Below are 19,260 nucleotides of genomic sequence, written 5' to 3' on the forward strand. Positions count from 1 at the left end.
GGGTACAGGAGATGGGATGTTATGTTGAAGATGTATAAAATGTTGATGAGGCCTAATTTGGAATACTGTGTGCAGTTTTGGTCACCTACCTTCAGGAAAGATGTAAATAAGGTTGAGAGAGTTCAGAGAAAATTTACAAAAATCTTGCTGGGACTGGAGGTTCTGAATTATAAGGAAAGTTGGAATAGATTAGGACTTTATTCCTTGGAACATAGAAAATTGAGTGGAGTTTTAATAGAGGTATACAAAATTATGAGGGGTATAGATTGGGTAAATGCAAGCAGGCTTTTTCCACTGAGGTTGGGTGGGACTACAACCAGCGGCCATGGGTTAAGGGTGAAAGGTGAAAGGTTTAAGGGGGACGTGAGAGGAAACTTCTTCACTCAGAGGGTGGTGAGGGTGTGGAACGAGCTGCCACCGCAACTGGTGCATGTGAGCTTGATTTCAGCATTTAAGTGTGGTTTGGATGGGTCTGTGGATGGTAGGGTTACGGAGGGCTATGGTCCTGGTGCAGGTCAATGGGAGTAGACAATTTAAATGGTTTCAGCATGGAGTAGATGGGCCGAAGGGTATGTTTCTGTGGTGTACTCTTCTCTGCTCTATAACTCTAAGAAAGGGGAATAACAGTTGTGGTCATCTCATACACAGACCAGAGGTAACAACATTTCAGTGATTACAATTAACCTATAAAATAACGAGATTCAAATGGTGTTACTCCTGCGACAGAAAACTAAGGAGATTGTAGAAAAACACAGAAGCAACTGTACGTACTACACATACAGTATGTAGGTGATTACGAGCAAGCAAAGGAAAGTTACACCACAATTCTACACTCCATCCATCATGGAGCCAACTTTCAGAAGACTCCATCTACCTTCTCAGGGGCAAATAAAAGATTTTAAAATATCCGGTCAGATCTGAGCTTGAGAGTTGCACCATGAGTCTTGGCTGGAATTTATGTTTAACCTACAGTGCTGTGTAAAAGTCTTGGGCTCTTATATATATATATGTAGCGAGGGTTCCTTAAGAATTTTATTTATCATAGTTTATTTATCATACTATTTAGCATAGTATTTATCAATGCGGAGTGGAAAGAAAGTTTGCCAATTTGGCAGGAGCAAAGGACATTGGGAATGGTGAGGGTGGACTACAATGCTGTGCAAAGGACTTAGCACGTATATATAGCTAGGGTGCCTAAGACCTTCTCACGGGACTGCAGTAATTTATGTATTGCACTGTAGTGCTGCAGCAAAACAAATCTATGACATGTGTGAGTGATGATAAACCTGATTCTGATCTGGGTCTGTGCTGTGGACTGAGAGTGGGAAGGGGGCAGAGAGAGGATTTTTGGATCAGACCAAGATGGCTGGGAAATGAGGAAGGGAGAGGGGAGGGAGAGGGAAGCACCAGAGAGACATTCTGTAATGATCAATAAACCAATTGACCTTGCCCGGTGTCTCAGGGCCAGGTTGAGCGCTGAGCTGGCCACTCAGCCTTGTAAAAAACAAGGGTCGGGTCAGGAACGCTCATACCGTGACCCGGTTAATTGGAAAGCAGACCGACCCTGACACTACGCGCCAGACAAGAATGGCTAGCCGTCTGGTGCGGCAAGCTATGAATTGACCTCTCCCACAGCACTCCACCTTCGCCATTCCCAGTACCCTTTGCCCCTGCCAGATTTACAAACTCGCTCTCCACTCGGTGTTGACAAAGACAGTCCTGGGCAAAAGTCTGAGGCATCTAGCTAATTACATGCAACTCAGACTCTGCACAGTACAAAGCAGCTCATTATCACATTGGTACTTATGGGAGCGAGCTGAGTGTTCCTAACTTCCACAGCGGCATTTCATTGGCGGTGAAACGGCTGGGAAACCATTAAGAGTTGAAAAGTGATTTTAAAGATGAGTCATTTTCTGTCTGTTGTTCTTATCTGTTGCGCTCTCCCCTCATAACCACCATGTACTGTGCTTTGTGCTACACGCTGTACTGCCTGTGTTGAAATCAAGACTCATCGGAGGCAGAATCAGGCTTACTATCACTGACATGACATAAAGCTTGTTATTTTAGGTAGCAGTATTGAATTGACCTTATTATTCCACCCTTCACATGCATGAGGAGTAAAAATCTTCCTGCCATGTCTCTGTCTAAATGTGCAATTTGTAATTTATAGTAATTTATAATAAGTAGTATGTACAACAAGCAAAGTCAATAGAACATAGAAATACAGTTGTATCAGCATGAATTAATCAGTCTGATGGCCTGGTGGAAGAAGCTGTCCTGGAGCCTGTTGGTCCTGGCTTTTATGCTGCGGTACCGTTTCCCAGATGGTAGCAGCTGGAACAGTTTGTGGTTGGGGCGACTCGAGTCCCCAGTGATCCTTCAGGCCCTTTTTACACAACTGTCTCTGTAAGTGTCCTGAATAGTGCGAAGATCACATCTCCAGATGCACTGGGCTGTCCGCACCACTCTCTGCAGAGTCCTGCGATTGAGGGAGGTACAGTTCCCATACCAGGCAGTGATGCAGCCAGTCAGGATGCTCTCAATTGTGCCCCTGTAGAAAGGTCTTAGGATTTTGGGGCCCACACCAAACTTGATCAACCATCTGAGGTGAAAGAGGCGCTGGTTTATCTTTTTCACCACACAGCTGGTGTGTACAGACCACGTGAGATCCTCGGTGATGTGGATGCTGAAGAACTTAAAACTGTTCACCCTCTCAACCCCAGATCCATTGATGTCAATAGGGGTTAGCCTGTCTCCATTCCTCCTGTAATCCACAACCTGCTCCTTTGTTTTTGTGACATTGAGGGAGAGGTTGTTTTCTTGACACCACTGTGTCAGGGTGATGACTTCCTCTCTGTAGGTGGCCTCATTATTATTTGAGATTAGACTAATCAGTGTAGTGTCATTGGCAAATTTCATTAGCAGATTGGAGCTGTGGGTGGTGACAGTCATGGGTATATTGGGAGTAAAGGAGGGTGCTCAGTACACAGCTCTAAGGGGCACCTGCGTTGAGGGTCAGAGGGGCAGAGGTGAGGGAGCCCACTCTTACCACCTGCCGGTGATCTGACAGGAAGCCCAGGATACAGCTGCACAAGGCAGGGTGAAGACCGAGGTCTCTGAGCTTCTTGTGGAGTCTGGAGGGAATTATTGTGTTGAATGCTGAACTGTAGTCCAAGATCAGCATTCTCACCTCAGCATCCCTCGTTTCCAGGTGTGTAAGGGTGGTGTGTAGAGATGTAGTTATTGTGTCACCTGTCGATCAGTTGTGTCAGTAGGTGAATTGTAGGGGGTCCAGTGTGGGTGGTATCATGCTGCAGATGTAGTCTTTGACCAGCCTCCCAAAGCATTTGCTTACTATTGAGGGGAGTGCAACGGGACACCAATCAGCCGTTATCTTGTTCTTTCTTAGGTACAGGGACAATGGTGGATGTTTTGAAGCAGGAGGGCACTCTACACTGCCAGAGGGAGAGAATCAAAACAAAATAAATTACTATGGTTACAATCAGAAATATGTATCAAATAAATAGGTGGTCCTAAAAGAAAGCAAAGATCGAGACAGTGTTCATGGGTTCACAGTCCATTCAGTCAAAGTCAATTTAAATTTATTATTAAAGTACATATATTTTACCACATACTACTTTGAGATTCATTGCAAACATTTCTTGCAAAATGTTCTTGTAAACATTTACAGGTCGTTAAAGAAATAGAATAGAATCTATGGAAAATTAACAAACTTAACGACACATGCTGGTGGTGTTAAGCCTGATTTTTACTCTGGAAGCTGTATGTAAACAAACCAATGTGAAAAATAAGACAAATTGCACAAATAATTAATAAATAATATTAAGAATACTAGTTGTAGAGCCCTTGAAAGTGAGTGAAGTTATCCGCACTGGTTCAGGAGCCTGATGAGTTGAATCAGTTCATTGTTGGGATGAGTGAAGTTATCCGCACTGGTTCAGGAGCCTGATGTGTTGAATCAGTTCAGTGTTGGGATGAGTGAAGTTATCCACACTGGTTCAGCAGCCTGATGTGTGGAATCAGTTCAGAGTTGGGATGAGTGAAGTTATCCGCACTGGTTCAGGAGCCTGATGAGTTGAATCAGTTCAGTGTTGGGATGAGTGAAGTTATCCGCACTGGTTCAGGAGCCTGATGTGTGGAATCAGTTCAGTGTTGGGGTGAGTGAAGTTATCCACACTGGTTCAGGAGCCTGATGTGTGGAATCAGTTCAGTGTTGAGGTGAGTGAAGTTATCCACACTGGTTCAGGAGCCTGATGTGTGGAATCAGTTCAGTGTTGAGGTGAGTGAAGTTATCCACACTGGTTCAGGAGCCTGATGTGTGGAATCAGTTCAGTGTCATGGTGAGTGAAGTTATCCACACTGGTTCAGGAGCCTGATGTGTGAAATCAGTTCAGTGTTGAGGTGAGTGAAGTTATCCACACTGGTTCAGGAGCCTGATGTGTTGAATCAGTTCAGTGTTCGGGTGAGTGAAGTTATCCACACTGGTTCAGGAGCCCGATGTGTGGGATCAGTTCAGTGTCGAGGTGAGTGAAGTTATCCACACTGGTTCAGGAGCCTGATGTGTGGAATCAGTTCAGAGATGAGGTGAGTGAAGTTATCCACACTGGTTCAGGAGCCTGATGTGTTGAATCAGTTCAGAGATGAGGTGAGTGATTTTACCCATGCTTGTTCAGGGATCTGCTGCTTGTAGCTGTTCCTGAATCTGATGGTGTGGGACCTAAGGCTCCCAAACCTTCGGACTGATGTTACGAGTGAGAAGCGAGCATTGCCAGATGGTGAAGGGAAAGAAACTGTTTCTAAAACAATGAGTGTGGGTCTTAAAGCTCCTGCACTTCCTCCCTGATAGCAATGAGAAGAGTGTATGTATTGGATGGTGAGAATCCTTACTGATGGATACTGCCTTCTTGAGAGATGTTCATGTAAGATATACTCAATAGCCTTTTTAACCTTTTCTTTCTGCACTCCTTAAAACAATGGGAATCTTTACCTCCTTCAGGGTCCCCTTTGTCCTGGGTCCAGCACACAGGTGCAATTATGAAGAAAACCCAGAAGTGCTTTGACTTCCTTAAGAGTTTGTGAAGATTTGGCATGACATCTAAAACTTTGGCAAAGCTCTACAGATGTGTGCTGGAGGGTGTATTGATTGACTGCATAACAGCCTGGTATGGAAAATCCACCAGAAAGTGGATATGGCTCAGTCCATTGCAGGTAAAGCCCTCCCCACCATTAGGCACATCCACATGAAACATTGTCACAGGAAAGCAGCATCTGTCATCAGAGACCCCCACCACCCAGGAAGAAGGTACAAGAGACTCAAGTCTCACACCACCAGTTTCAGGACACAGTTACTACCCCTCAACCATCAGGCTCCTGAACGAGAGGAGATAACTTCCCTCAACTCCACTTGCCTCATCACTGAACTATTCCTAAATATAACCAATGGACTCACTTTCAAGGACTCTTCATCTCATGTTTTCAATATTTATTACTGTTATTTCTTCTTCTTGTATTTGCATGGTTTGTTGTCTTCTGCACTCTGGTTTAACACCCAAGTTGGGCTGTGTTTCATTGATTCTGATTTGGTTATTATTCCATGTATTAATTGAGTGTGCACCACAAGCAAATAAATGAATCTCATGGTTTTATATGGTAACTTACATGTACTTTGATAGTAACATTTACTGTGAGCTTTGAACTTCATTCGCTTTGCACAGGGTGGTCACTCTTTTGTTCATGCACGTTGGCTGTGTTTTAGGCTGGAAGTGAAAGGACGATTGCATGAAGATGAAAACAAGGACAGAGATTTCTTCTTGATGGGATTTCACTCGAATGCCACTTCACCTTTTTATTTTTGAAACCTATGTAGTTCAGGAAGAAGGGCACAGCTTTATCTAAACGAGGATGAGCTGGCTTTGTAGAGGGTCCCGAGGAGGCTGATGAGAAAGATTTCAGGAATGGAAGGATTGATGTGTGAGGAGCTGTTGATGGCTCCGGGCCTGTACACACTGGAGTTCAGAAGAATTTGAGGGTGCATCTCATTGAAGCCTTTTGAATATTGAAAGGCCGAGATAGAGTGGATGTGGACAGGATGTTTCCTGTAGTGGGAGAGTCTAGGACCACAGGATACAAGGTTGTCCCTTTATTTTTCCCTTTAGATGAGGAGGAATTTCTTTACCCAGAGGGTGGTGAATCTGTGGAATTCATTGCCACAGAGGGCTGTGGAGGCCAAGTTATGAGGGTTATTTAATAAGAGGTTGATTAGGTTCAATAAGAGGCTCCTGATTAGTCAGGGCATCAAAGGTTACAGGGAGAAGGCAGAAGAATGGGCAATAAATCAGCCATGATGGAATAACAGGTTAGACCTGATGGGCCGTAAGGCCTAATTCTGCTCTTATGTCTTGTGGTTTAATGGCCTAACAATTGTGGTTGGGAAATTAAGTATGGCCCAGACACTCAGACACCAAATTACCCTGTATGGCTCTCAGGTGGATATAAAAGATTTCATTGCAATACATTAAAAGAAGGAATTCTCAATGTGTCTTGGAAAACATCTTTCATGCCACAGCTTGCATGTTAGATCCGCTTGTTGTAGGGAAATAGGCTGTTGAATTTCCTGCGTTGCACAAGTGAGTGTGCTTAGTTGACTGCAGAGTGCTTTGGACAAGACGCAAATGAATCCGAGGTTTGGACAGTGATTTTAGCGGCGGGTCAAATTGAGAAGGTCGGGTACAGGCCAAGTCGAGGCGGTGAGGTCCAGCCCCCAGAGTTGGAGCGACTGAACCCAGTGCTTGGACAACGACTTAGGCACTGGGCCAAATTGGAAAGGTCGGGTGCAGGCCAAAATGACGCGACGGGGTCCAGGGCTCAGAGCGTATTGAAGCGACAGAACACGGTGCTTGGACGACGACTTAGGCAGCGGGCCAGATTGAAAGGTTCAGAGTGTCGGAGCCCGAGGTGAAGGACGAGCCAGTTCAGCTCGCTGCTCCGCTCTGCACCGTGAAGGATCTGTGGATGTGCTCTCTTTGTGAATTTCAGTTCAGAATGCTATTTGCTTACATTTATTGTTTCATGATTTTTTTTTCTCTGCACTTTGGGTGTTTGATTGTCTTTATTTTTTAAGTGGATTATTTCTCGATTTTGTACTTGCCTTAGGCGATAAATATCAAAGCTGTATAAAGTATTCATATTTTGATAATAAATAGCTGGACAGTAGTATAGTGGCATCTGCACTGGACTTTGAGGGGAGTAGTCGGGTTCGAATCCAGCCGGCTCCTTGCACGCTTTCCATTTGTGCTGGGTTGAACGTTGAGCTAGCAACTCAGCCTCGTTAAAAAAAAACAGACTGAAATACTAAAGAAACGGCAAGGTTGCTGCCCGATGAGCCAGCAAAGCATGGAGAGAAACGACAAAAAAAAATTGATAATGAATGTACTTTTACCTTCCAGATAGTGAAATGTATTGAAGGAATGCAAATCTTCATTTTCATCTTTAAGCCCGTTAACTTTCAGGATCAGACAAAATTTAAGCATAACAAGGGGATAAAAAGCATGTTGGTTATCAGGTGTCAAAGAGTGAGTGTCCTTGCCTGTGGCCTCCACTGTTACAGACTGGGCAGGAGGTCAGCATAACTGATGTTCTTGCACACATAATGAAGTTGATCTCTCCAAGTCACTTCCGTTAATTACGGGTGATATTTAAATAATTAGATTCGATTTGTCACTCATTTGCAGGACAAATGCACTTGGTTCTCCCTTCCCCGCTCAGTTTCAAAGGGGAGAACAAATATTATTCCATTATTTTGTAATCCTGTTCAGTTTGATGCTGTTCAATTAAAATCAAGTGTCAAATCCCAGCAGGTTCAAGCACTTCCAGGACAGGTATGGGACAGGTTGGTTACTGAGGCAGAACTGTCCCCAGGGCAGGGACAGCATGGGTTAGATACAGAATGTATCTCCCTCTACACTGTCCCATCACACACTCCCAGGACAGGGACAGCACGGGTTAGATAGAGTGAATCTCCCTCTACACTGTCCCATCACACACTCCCAGGACAGGGGCAGAACAGGTTAGATACAGAGAGAAGCTCCCTCTACACTGTCCCATCACACACTCCCAGGACAGGGACAGCATGGGTTAGATACAGAGTGAATCTCTCTCTACACTGTCCCATCACACACTCCCAGGACAGGGACAGCACGGGTTAGATACAGAGTGAAGCTCCCTCTACACTGTCCCTTCACACACTCCCAGGACAGGGACAGCACGGGTTAGATAGAGTGAATCTCCCTCTACACTGTCCATCACACACTCCCAGGACAGGGACAGCACGGGTTAGATAGAGTGAATCTCCCTCTACACTGTCCCATCACACACTCCCAGGACAGTAACAAGTTAAATTCAGAACAGATCTCTCTCTGCACGTTGCCTTCAAATGCTCCCAGGACAAGTTCAGTGTAGGTTAGATATTGAGTAAATCTTCCTCTTCCCTCTCCCATCATAGTACAGGTTAATCGCAGGAAAGAATCAGAGTAAGTTTGCTTATCTTTCTCTATCCATCACAACTGGATTAGGGGCATCATAGGTTAGAATTAAAGTGGGTTTGAAGAAGGTGGGTTACACTTTCTGGTATTTACATTATTTAGAGTATGATTCCAGTCCAATGTTAACTATTGGACTGGGCGTGTTACGAATCATGCAGATTTCTGTAATTGATTAGGGATTGAAACCTCTTTTTGTATAATTAAACTTTGCCACCTGCACCAACTTTCCTTCTATTTTTTTTTCACCAGTGAGAGTTGCAACTATTCCTCAGACCAGGAAACTGTTACATGGTCTGAAAACTGCACAGCACTTTAAATACTTTTTTTGTGTAACTCTTACCCAACAGGCTGGTATATGTCTAGGGGAAAAGGAGATCCAGCCACTCACAACCCCACCTCCCGTACACGCAGGTGCTGTAAGAATCAAGTTTATGCTGCGTGTACACACACCATATCAAACTCACACCAAATACCGTTATGGGATACTCTTTAAAGATTTTACTAAAACTAAAAGAGTACTATGCAATACAGTATATATGAAGGCAAAGGAGATAAAGTAAAAGGCACCAACTTATCAAAGTTCAGTCAGTTTAGTGCACATCATCGGAGCTCAACCATCGAACCATTCGACCCCTCGTCACTTTCCTCCGACCTCCACGTCCTTGCACCTGGGACCACCCTGGTGGTCAACCGAGCAGTGCAGTGCACGTCCACCTTCCTCGGCGTCTCCTTCCTGCCTCCCCCGAAAAGACCGTGAAACCCCCAAGCTCCCAGCCTCACAAGGCAAAATAACATTCCCCATTGGTAAACAAATGAATACAATCCCCATATCAGCAAGTCCAAAGCTAAACAACTGCGAGAGAAAACACTTATCAAACATAAAAGCATTCCTACTCTAGCAAACCAAAGAAGTCATTTTGATTAACATACACAGTACATTGTACATTCTCCCCCCATCAGCAAATGTCATGCCCTCATGACATTACCAGAGTTTCCCAATGCTTCTTGCAACACTCAAAACCCAACCCAGGTGCAGAAAGCAGCGACATAACTACCCAGAGCAGTAGAAATCACACTCGGTTCTCCTGGCACCACATATGTCAACCGTTCTGGGGGGGGCGCCTACTCCTGTGAGATCTCCATACTCCTTCTGCCGACCCTTCTGCCTCACTGGGCTCCTTCTTCACCTGCGAACCCTCTGCCTCGGACACCCCAGGTCTACCTGACAGACCCTCACCCCCTCCCTCACGGGGATCCCCCCTCACCTGAGAACCCTCCGGCTCATGTTCGGGTTCCACCCTCTCTCCCCCCAACGCTGGCTATCTCTCCATCTGACCATCAACATCTTCCCTCCTCTCGCCCAACTCAGTATGGGAAGGGCCAGGAGCCTCCTCTTCTGGTACTGGAGCGCCAGCGAATGGGAACAGGGGCCAGTCATCTGAGTCGTCATCTTCCGAATCGGTAGCCATTCCCGGGTTAAAGACCCGTCTCGTCTCTTCATCAGCGGCCTCTTCCCTCGCTCCGTACCCTCGCAGAGTCCTGGTACTAGGCACAACCTCCCTCTCTGGCTCCTTATCCACCCGCACCGCTTGACCCAGAGGCAGCAGGTGATTCCGATGGACTACTTTGACAGGCCCATTCCCATCCTCAGGTTTCACCCGGTAAACTGGCAGGTTCGGCATCTGGCTCTCTATTACATAGGGGCTGGCCGCCCATCGATCTGCCAACTTGTGCTTACCAGGGAGTCCCAAATTCCGTAAAAGGACCCGGTCGCCCGGCAACAAATTGGGCAAACTTCACCTTTTGATCATACCGCATCTTATTCCTCAGATTTTGTTTGGTAGCCGCCGCCTCGGCCAACTCGTACGCTCTCTGTAACTCCTTCTTCATGTTGGACACATACTTTAGATGGGACTTCCCGGGTAATTCACCCACTTCAGCCCCAAGTCAATGGGCAACCCCGCTTCCCCGCCCGAACGTCAGATAATAAGGCGATTACCCTGTAGCACCATTGCATACAATTGTAACAGTGGACCAATTGTCCAATATGACGACTCCACTTATTTTTCTGCCCAATCTCCAGCGTCCCGAGCATATCCAATAGGGTCCTGTTGAATCTCTCTGGCTGAGGATCTCCCTGTGGGTGATAAGGGGTAGTCGTGGATTTCTCAACCCCAAGCACAGTCAGTAATTCCTGGATAAGGCGGCTCTCAAAGTCCCGCCCCTGATCACTATGGATTCGCCTGGGAAGGCCGTAATGAACAAAATACTTCTCCCATAACACCTTCGCCACTGTCGTCGCCTTCTGATCCTTAGTGGGAAATGCCTGAGCATAGCGAGTGTAATGATCGGTGATGACTAATACATTCGCGGTGTTGTTGGTGTCAGGCTCAATCGACAGGAAATCCATACATACCAGGTCCAGAGGTCCCGCACTCTGCAAGTGCGACAGTGGAGCCACCAACGCTGGCAGGGTCTTCCTCTGGATGCAACGACGGCATCCCCTACAGTATTCTTCGACGTCCCCCCTCATCCGGGGCCAGTAGAACCGGTCTTTGAGTAATCCATATGTCTTTTCCACCCCCAAATGTCCAGAATCATCATGTAAGGCCTGGAGTACAGTCTGGCGATACTCCTCCGGCAGGACCAGTTGCCAACAGCGGGGTTGGTCCGGAGGCGCCGTTACCCGGTACAAGATCTGGATCTTTAACTTTAACCGAGACCACTCCTTCAACAACAGAGGTACGAATGGGTGTTTCGCCTTCTCAGCCAACGCCACATCCCCCTTCTCAACCGCTCTCCACACTGTGCCAAAGCCCGGGTCATTTTGCTGAGCAGCTGCCACTTCCCCCGGCAACTGTTTAGTCCGCAGTGCGGTCAGGTCACAGTAAGCTAGGGGTATGGCGTCGTCAAAAAACCCCAAATGGTTCACGGCTCGTCCAGCCTTCCTCTTCCCTCACTCTTCACCGTGATAGCAAACTGACACATAGCCTTCACTCCAGGGGCAAGGACTCCTCGTCCTTCTCCTGTCCACCCGGCTCCCGACCTGACAAAGAATCCGCATCGACATTCCTGGTTCCTGGGCGGTACCTCAGGCTGAACTCATATACCGACAAGGCCGCCAGCCACCCATGTCCTGTGGCATCCAGCTTCGCCGAAGTCAAAATATAAGTGAGAGGATTGTTATCCGTTCTCACCTTCTAACTTGGCTCCGTACAGGTAATCGCCCAGCTTGTCCACCACCGCCCACTTCAGCGCCAGGAACTCCAACTTGTGAGTGGGATAGTTTCTCTCCGATGGCGACAAGCTTCGGCTGACAAAGGCTACCGGTCTCAATGCTTTGCCCTGCTCCTGGTACAGAACAGCCCCTAGACCCTCTCGGTTGGCATCCATGTGCAACACATAGGGCTTCTGGGGATCGGCAAAAGCCAACACCGGGGCCTGGGTCAGGGCCCTTTTCAAAGATCGGAACGCCTCTTCACATCGATCATCCCATCTCGAGCCAAAAGGTTCCGCCGGGTTCCGGTATCCTCCAGCGTCTTGCCTCCGGTCCCCCGTCCTCTTCTTTCCCACCGGGGGATAGCCACACCAGCTGAGTCAACGGGTGACTCATTCTGGCGTATCCTTTCACGAATCGGCGGTAATACCCACAGAACCCCGAAAATGAGCGCAGAGCGGCCACTTTCTGGGGTATCGGCCAGGTGGTCACGGCCTCTTGGTTGGATCAGTAGCCACTCCCTCTCGGGAAATGATATGGCCAACGTAGCTGACCGATGACTTGCAGAACTGGCATTTGTCCAGGGAAAGCTTCAACCCTTCTTCATTAAGCCGGCCCAACACCTTCAACAGCCTCTCCTCATGTTCCTCCAAAGTCGATCCAAACACTATCAAATCGTCCAGATACACCAGCACCTCCAACAGATTCATATCCCCCACAGTCCTGTCCATGAGCCTCTGGAAGGTGGCTGGGGCCCCCGATATGCCTTGGGGCATTCGTTCGAACTGAAAGAACCCCAGCGGGCAGATAAAAGCGGTCTTCTCTTTATCGGCCACACTCATCGGGATCTGGTAATACCCACTTCTTAAATCCAGCACACTGAACCACTTCGCACCGCTCAGACAGGCCAACGCGTCCTCGACCCTCGGGACAGTATATTGATCAGGGACAATTCGCCGATTCAACACACATGTGGACTCTCCCATTCTTCTTCCGTGCCACCACTATTGGGGACGCATAAGAACTCAGTTATGATTCCGGCCTCCTTCAACTTGCACAAGTGCTGCCGCACGTCCTCAACATCTGCTGGGGCCAGCCGCCGGGATCTCTCTCGGAACGGGGTGTCCTCCGTCACCTGGATGGTGTGGCGAGTGCTTTTGGAGCAGCCCACGTCAAACTCGCCCCGAGAAAAAACAGCTTCCATCTTCAGCATCTTCTCCACTAGCCTGCGTTTCCATTCCGGCGACACTGGAGAATCACTGAAGTTAAAGGCTTCAGCGGTCAGCTCCCTTCGATGCTCCAACCCCTCCTGGTTAGGGGTCCTCACTGGTGCGCTAGACATTACCGTCACCGGGAACAGATGCGCTAGCGGCATTCCCCTCTTAAAGATGATTTCTCTTGCCGTAGTGTTCCTCACACTTACGGCTATACGCCTCGTATGTACCACCCCAGGTCTCTGCACTTCGGGCCTCACCAGCGGCCCCGCCGGAAATTGTGTCTCCCCTTCAAGTTCGTCCGGAGCGTCCACTAACATGGCTTCGCCCGTCGGCACTCCTGGGAATCTGGGGGTCCCCATCACTAGGGCTACCTCCCCGGGTCGAATCACCTTGGGCCTCGCCTGCGTACACCACACCGTCCCTCGTTTACATTCCGGGTCCAGCCCTTGGGGGGCAACCCCTTCAAATACCGCTCGAAACACTGGATGCACAGAGAGGGTCTCCGGAAAGTGTTTCCCCCCTTTCTCCTTACAAGCTCCCAGGAGCCATCGCACAACGGGGGAGTTAGACCACACCAGGAGGGCAGCACCACCGGTTTCCACCGGGTCCGGACACACCAACACCAACGTCTCAATAGCTTCGGACACACCCACATCGCCCTCCGAGAACTCCAATCTCACCGATAGGTACCCATCGTATGGGTAGTCACCCTCGCTCACACCCCAAATCTGCAGGGCGTCAAATGGGGTTACGGGCAAGTGCTGTAGATATTGGTTGTAGAAAGACCGGTACAATAAGGTCACCTGCGATCCCGTATCCAGAACGGCTTTTGCGTAAACTCCCTCTATCCGTAGACCCACACTGGCACGGGGTCCTACCAGCCCATCCGGAATAGAGGCGTGGGCACCCGGTGGCCCCCTGGCTGATCTCTGGGAACGTTTTCCTCCAGAGGCTCCATTCCGTTCCCTCACTGAGCCTCTCCTAAGTTTCCCGACACCTCTCCCTTCTTAGTCGCAGAGGGGCTTGCCCTCCGCGGGACTCCTTGTCTCTCACAATCCCACCGCAAATGTCCCTCCTCTCCACAGCTATAGCACACCCTCGGCCGCCCACAGTCCCGCCTGAAATGCCCCTCTTTCCCACAGTTAAAACACACGCTGCCTGCCGCCCCTCCTCTCCCAGGACGGCCCCCGCTCCCAACCCACTGCACGGGCCGCCCCCGGGAATGAATACCTTCCCTGTTCTTCCCCTCCAGAGGGGTGTCCCTACTCCCCTGGGGGTTTTCAGTCCTCCACCCAGCCACCACTTCCTGTGTGGCTGAGGATCGCTCCCGGTGACCCGCGCCCCTTTTTCGCTCCAACGCTTTCTCTTCCTCCCGCACCTCTCTGATCGGTTGCCCGAAGGGTGGAGGGGGGCCCTTCGTATAAGCCTGCCGGATAGTCCACGCCACCTTGTCCTCCTCCAGAGAGTCACTGAATATCTGACTCATCCTCACGCTAGCCACGTCAGGCGCCTTCACTACCCCCCGGCGCCGCAGCCCCGAGAGCATCCCCTCCATCCGAAATATGTCCTCGGAGAGCTTTTCCCCTCTCCGTTGTTCCAGGCGTTGGAACTCTGCTAAAAGCAGCCAGGCTTCCCCTGACAACCCAAACGCCCCCTCCAAAACTTCTATGCATTCCTACATTGAGGCCCCAGGCTTCTCAGCTTTCAACTCCCGGACAGTTTTGGCTGCTAAACCCCTCAAACTTCCCACCAATCGCTGCCTCTTCTCCTCCTCCGAGCCTGGCCACTCCTCTAACATCAAAGACGTGTGCTCGATCCAGGTCTCATAGTCCACCTCCCCGTCCGGAGTAGGCTTGGCTCCGGAGAACACCCCCGGCTTCAGCCGTAGCCTCTCGGCCACCCCCACCAGGGAGTTAAGTGCGGCTGCCAGCTCCGAGGCTTACACTCTACCTGGGGGCCGGGGCCTTGTCACGCCTTTCCCGTCCGACCCCCCTTTATTAGTGACGGGCACCTCTCTGGGGACCACCCCTAGCTCCAGCTCCTCTCCGGTGTCTCATCATCCTCATCCTCCGAGAGGGTGTAGAGCCCCCACGGCCCCACCTCACCCAGGACACTGACCGTCACCGGCAGTTCCAACGTCATGACGTCAGCACTCGTACGTACCAACACCCAACTAGACTCTACCTCTTTACCACACCGTCTAGCTACCAATTCTACCTGCCCAATACCCTTCACCAAACTTAACCCCCGCACTAACGCGTCTCCCGAAACTCGAAAATCCACTCCGCTCACTACACAGGCATACTGAACCGGTACATTTTCCAACTCGCACCAGTTAACAATCTTATCTCTGTCCATCTCCGCACTGCTGCCTGTGCGATTCCACAGCCCCTTACAGTCCAATCCCGGACGAGCCCCCACAAATGGACCACTTACCCAACAGGCTGGCGTATGTCTAGGGGAAAAGGAGATCCAGCCACTCACCAACCCCACCATCAAGTTTATGCCGCGCGTACACACACCATATCAAACTCACACCAAATACCGTTATGGAATACACTTTAAAGATTTTACTAAAACTAAAAGAGTACTATGCAATACAGTATATATGAAGGAAAAGAAAATAAAGTAAAAGGCGCCAACTTATCAAAGTTTAGTCAGTTTAGACCACATCGTTGGAGCTCAACCATCGAACCATTCGACCCCTCGACACTTTCCTCCGACCTCCACGTCCTTGCACCTGGGACCACCCTGGTGGTCAACCGAGCAGTGCAGTGCACGTCCACCTTCCTCGGCGTCTCCTTCCTGCCTCCCCCGAAAAGACCGTGAAACCCCCAAGCTCCCAGCCTCACAAATAAAAATAACATTCCCCATTGGTTAAAATATGAATACAATCCCCATATCAGCAAGTCCAAAGCTAAACAACTGCGAGAGAAAACACTTATCAAACATAAAAGCATTCCTACTCTAGCAAACCAATGAAGCCATTTTGATTAACATACACAGTACATTGTACATTTGTAAAATGCATGTTATGAATATTTAGAATTAAAATTAAAAACTCAGATACTTTTGATCTTATATATTTATGGAAGGGTGATACATAGTACAACAAAGAAGACCTTTCACGTTGCATTCGGTGGGCCGGCGGCTTATTAACAATGAGCTACCAGCTTCCATTCTGTGTTTATTGTTGCAATTTGTAATAGTGTTGTATCTTGAAACACTGATACTGTAAGTATGTTGAATCCCTAAAATGCTTCAAAGTAAAGATTGTGGCACGTCTATTATTCAGAAAAATTATGGATTATATTCATTAACAAAGTATCTCACAATTATATTAACACAGATTTCAAAATGATATTGACATAAAGGAAAATTCCAGCTGCACAGCAACAAAGGCTATGTATGTGTGAGCGTTTCAGTCATGGCACAACCACACACACGTGCAGCTTAGAGACAACAGTGATCTGCACCAACTGCACATCTGGCTGCTGAAATTGTAATGTCAAAATGTTACTCAAGTTTATGTTGTGCTGTCTCTCCTAGACAGAATATCTGTCACCACGAAAGGCTCCTGCCTTCAAATGATTTCCCTGCACCTTGCCTGCTGATCCAGGGGGAACGTGTCTACGTGTTCTCTGAATCCAATGGTCTAATTGAGGGTGAAAGACCGGAGATCTGTTACCTGAGAGATAAATTGGTTTATTATCGCCAAAAGCACTGAAGTACAGTGAAAATTTAGTCTTGCATGTTGTCTGTACAGATCAATTCATTGCAACAGTGCATTTAGTAATGCAAGGTAGCACAATTGCAAAACGCAGATCCTTTCCTCTCTCTCTTGATGGTGAGTGAGAGCTTGTTGGACCTCAAGTCGGAAGGGCTTGGAGAAGCGATGTGGATGATTGTAACATTGGAAAAGCGAGTTGCTGATCTCCCCTCGTGTTATTGAAGGAGTGATCTCTGTCTCTCTCCCTCAAAATGCTGGAGGAACTCAGTAGGCCAGGTAGGCATCTATAAAAGAGTACAGTTGACGTTTTGGGTCAAGACCCGTCGGTAAGACTGGAGCGTTTTTTCTCCAGTCCTGCTGAAGGGTCTCGGCCTGAAACATTGACTCTGGTCTCCTTTGCTTTTGCTAATACTTGCATGGTGGTGAGGGGTGGGGGGGAGTTGTTCAGCGATTCTGCTGGTGCAAGTGGGGGGAGGGGAAGGAGTAGATCGATGCTTTTGTTGTTGCTTGTGTATGGAAGGGGGAGGGGGCCTTGTGGTTCTGATGTTACTATCTTCCATTCTTTGGGGTTTTTTTTGTTTCGGGGATGTCTGCGAAGAGTCAAAACTTCAGGTTGTACACTCCATACAAACTCTGATATTAAATTGAACCATTTTAACAAGATGTTCCAGTTACAGAGTAAGTGCAGTGCAGACAGACAGTGAGATGCCAGGTGTAATAGGGTAGATTCTGAGGTTAAGTGTCCATCTTACCACCCAATAACAGCAGAGGTGGAAGCTTCCCTTGAGTATGTGCGTCCAGGCTGATTTATTGTCTACTCAGCTGGGTATGCATGTGGCGATGGGAAGGGGAGAGAATGTTTGGGGTTGATTGTGTCTTGGATGCTTTAGTGACTCGTTGTGAAGTGTAGACAGAGTCCAGAGAGAGGAGGGTAGTTCCATGAAATACAGACCTATGTCCACTACACTCGGTAATTTCAGAATGGTTACCATACCAAGCCATGGATAAACACTTGTATATAGTACTATCTAAATGTCTCAGGTACATACACATATATACTGTAGTTAGGATGCCTAAGAATTTGTAGGGACTTCTGGTTCAATGCTCAACTGCTCACATACCAGATGGAGATACAACTTGTCAGGATGCTGTCAAAGGTGTTCCTATAAAATGCCATTAAGATGAGGGTGGCAGGACTTGCTTTACTCAATCTCCTTAGGAAGTGGAGACCCTGCCGTGTCTTCCTATTCAGGGAGGTGATATTAAAGGAGATCATCTGGGATGTGAACTCCCAGGAACTTGGTGCACTCTGCATTGTATTCTGTGTCGAGCATTTATTATGTGTATGACCAGTTACCATAATACACATAATAAATGCTCCAAGCAAAGGGAGTAAGTTATGTAAACATGAGGAAATCTGCAGATGCTGGAAATTCAAGCAACGCACATAAAATACTGGTGAAACGTAGCATCTATAGGAAGAAGTACCGTCAACTTTTTGGGCCGAGATGTTGACTGTACTCCTTCCTATAGATGCTGCCTGGCCTGCTGCGTTCCACCAGGAACTTGTGTTTGTGTTACTTGTGTTTTGTTATAGATAGTTTAGTTTGGTTATGGGGACCGCCAGGTGTCATATCTTTTGTCAACTGCTTAATTGTTTTTAATTGCATCGCTTTCAGATTGTATGTTTTGATCATTGCTAATAAAGGATCAACTTTTGGAACATCATTACTGGAGTGATTGAAGAACACATCATATCAGGGTGACAACTTGTGTTAAGTTGCCAGCAGGGGGGATTGGTTGTTAAAACAAGATGCTACCAGTTGTACTGTTGGAAGTATCCAGACTGCTTGCATCATAGACTGGTATGGTAATCTGAGCGCATAAGAATGTAAAAAAAATAGGACATTGTGGGCACATCCCTCCCCATCAAGGGCAATGGCTACAAGAGACGCTGCCTCTAGAAAGTAAGATTTATCATCAAAGAGCCCCACCATCCGGGCTGTGTTTGCACTCATTTCAAGAGGACTAAGATTATAAAAGCAAGGATATAATGCTGAGGGTTTATCAGACATGCTGAGGCCTCACTTGGAGTACTGTGAGCAGTTCTAGATCCGTTATCTAAGAGAGGATGTGCTGACATTGGAGAGGGTTTAAAGGAGGTTAACAAGTGTGATTTTGGAATGAAAGTGTTATCATTTGAGGAGTGTTTGATGGCTCTGAGCATGTACTTGCTGGAATTTAGAAGAATGAGGGGGTATCTCATTGAAACCTATTAAATGTTGAAAGGCCCAGATAGAGTGGATGTGGTGACGATGTCCCCTATAGCGGGGGAGTCTAGGACCAGAGGGCACAGCCTGAGAATAGAGGGATGTCCATTTAGACTGGAGATGAGGAAGATGGCTATGAATCTGTGCAATGGAACTGGGCCATTGGGTGTATTTAAGGTGGAGATTGATAAGTTCCTGATTAGTCAGGGCATGAAAGAGTACAGGTAGAAGGTGAGAGATTGGGCTTGAGAAGGAAAATGGATCA

The sequence above is a fragment of the Hypanus sabinus genome, chromosome 26 (assembly GCF_030144855.1).
Source record: "Hypanus sabinus isolate sHypSab1 chromosome 26, sHypSab1.hap1, whole genome shotgun sequence".
Classification (NCBI taxonomy): domain Eukaryota; kingdom Metazoa; phylum Chordata; class Chondrichthyes; order Myliobatiformes; family Dasyatidae; genus Hypanus; species Hypanus sabinus.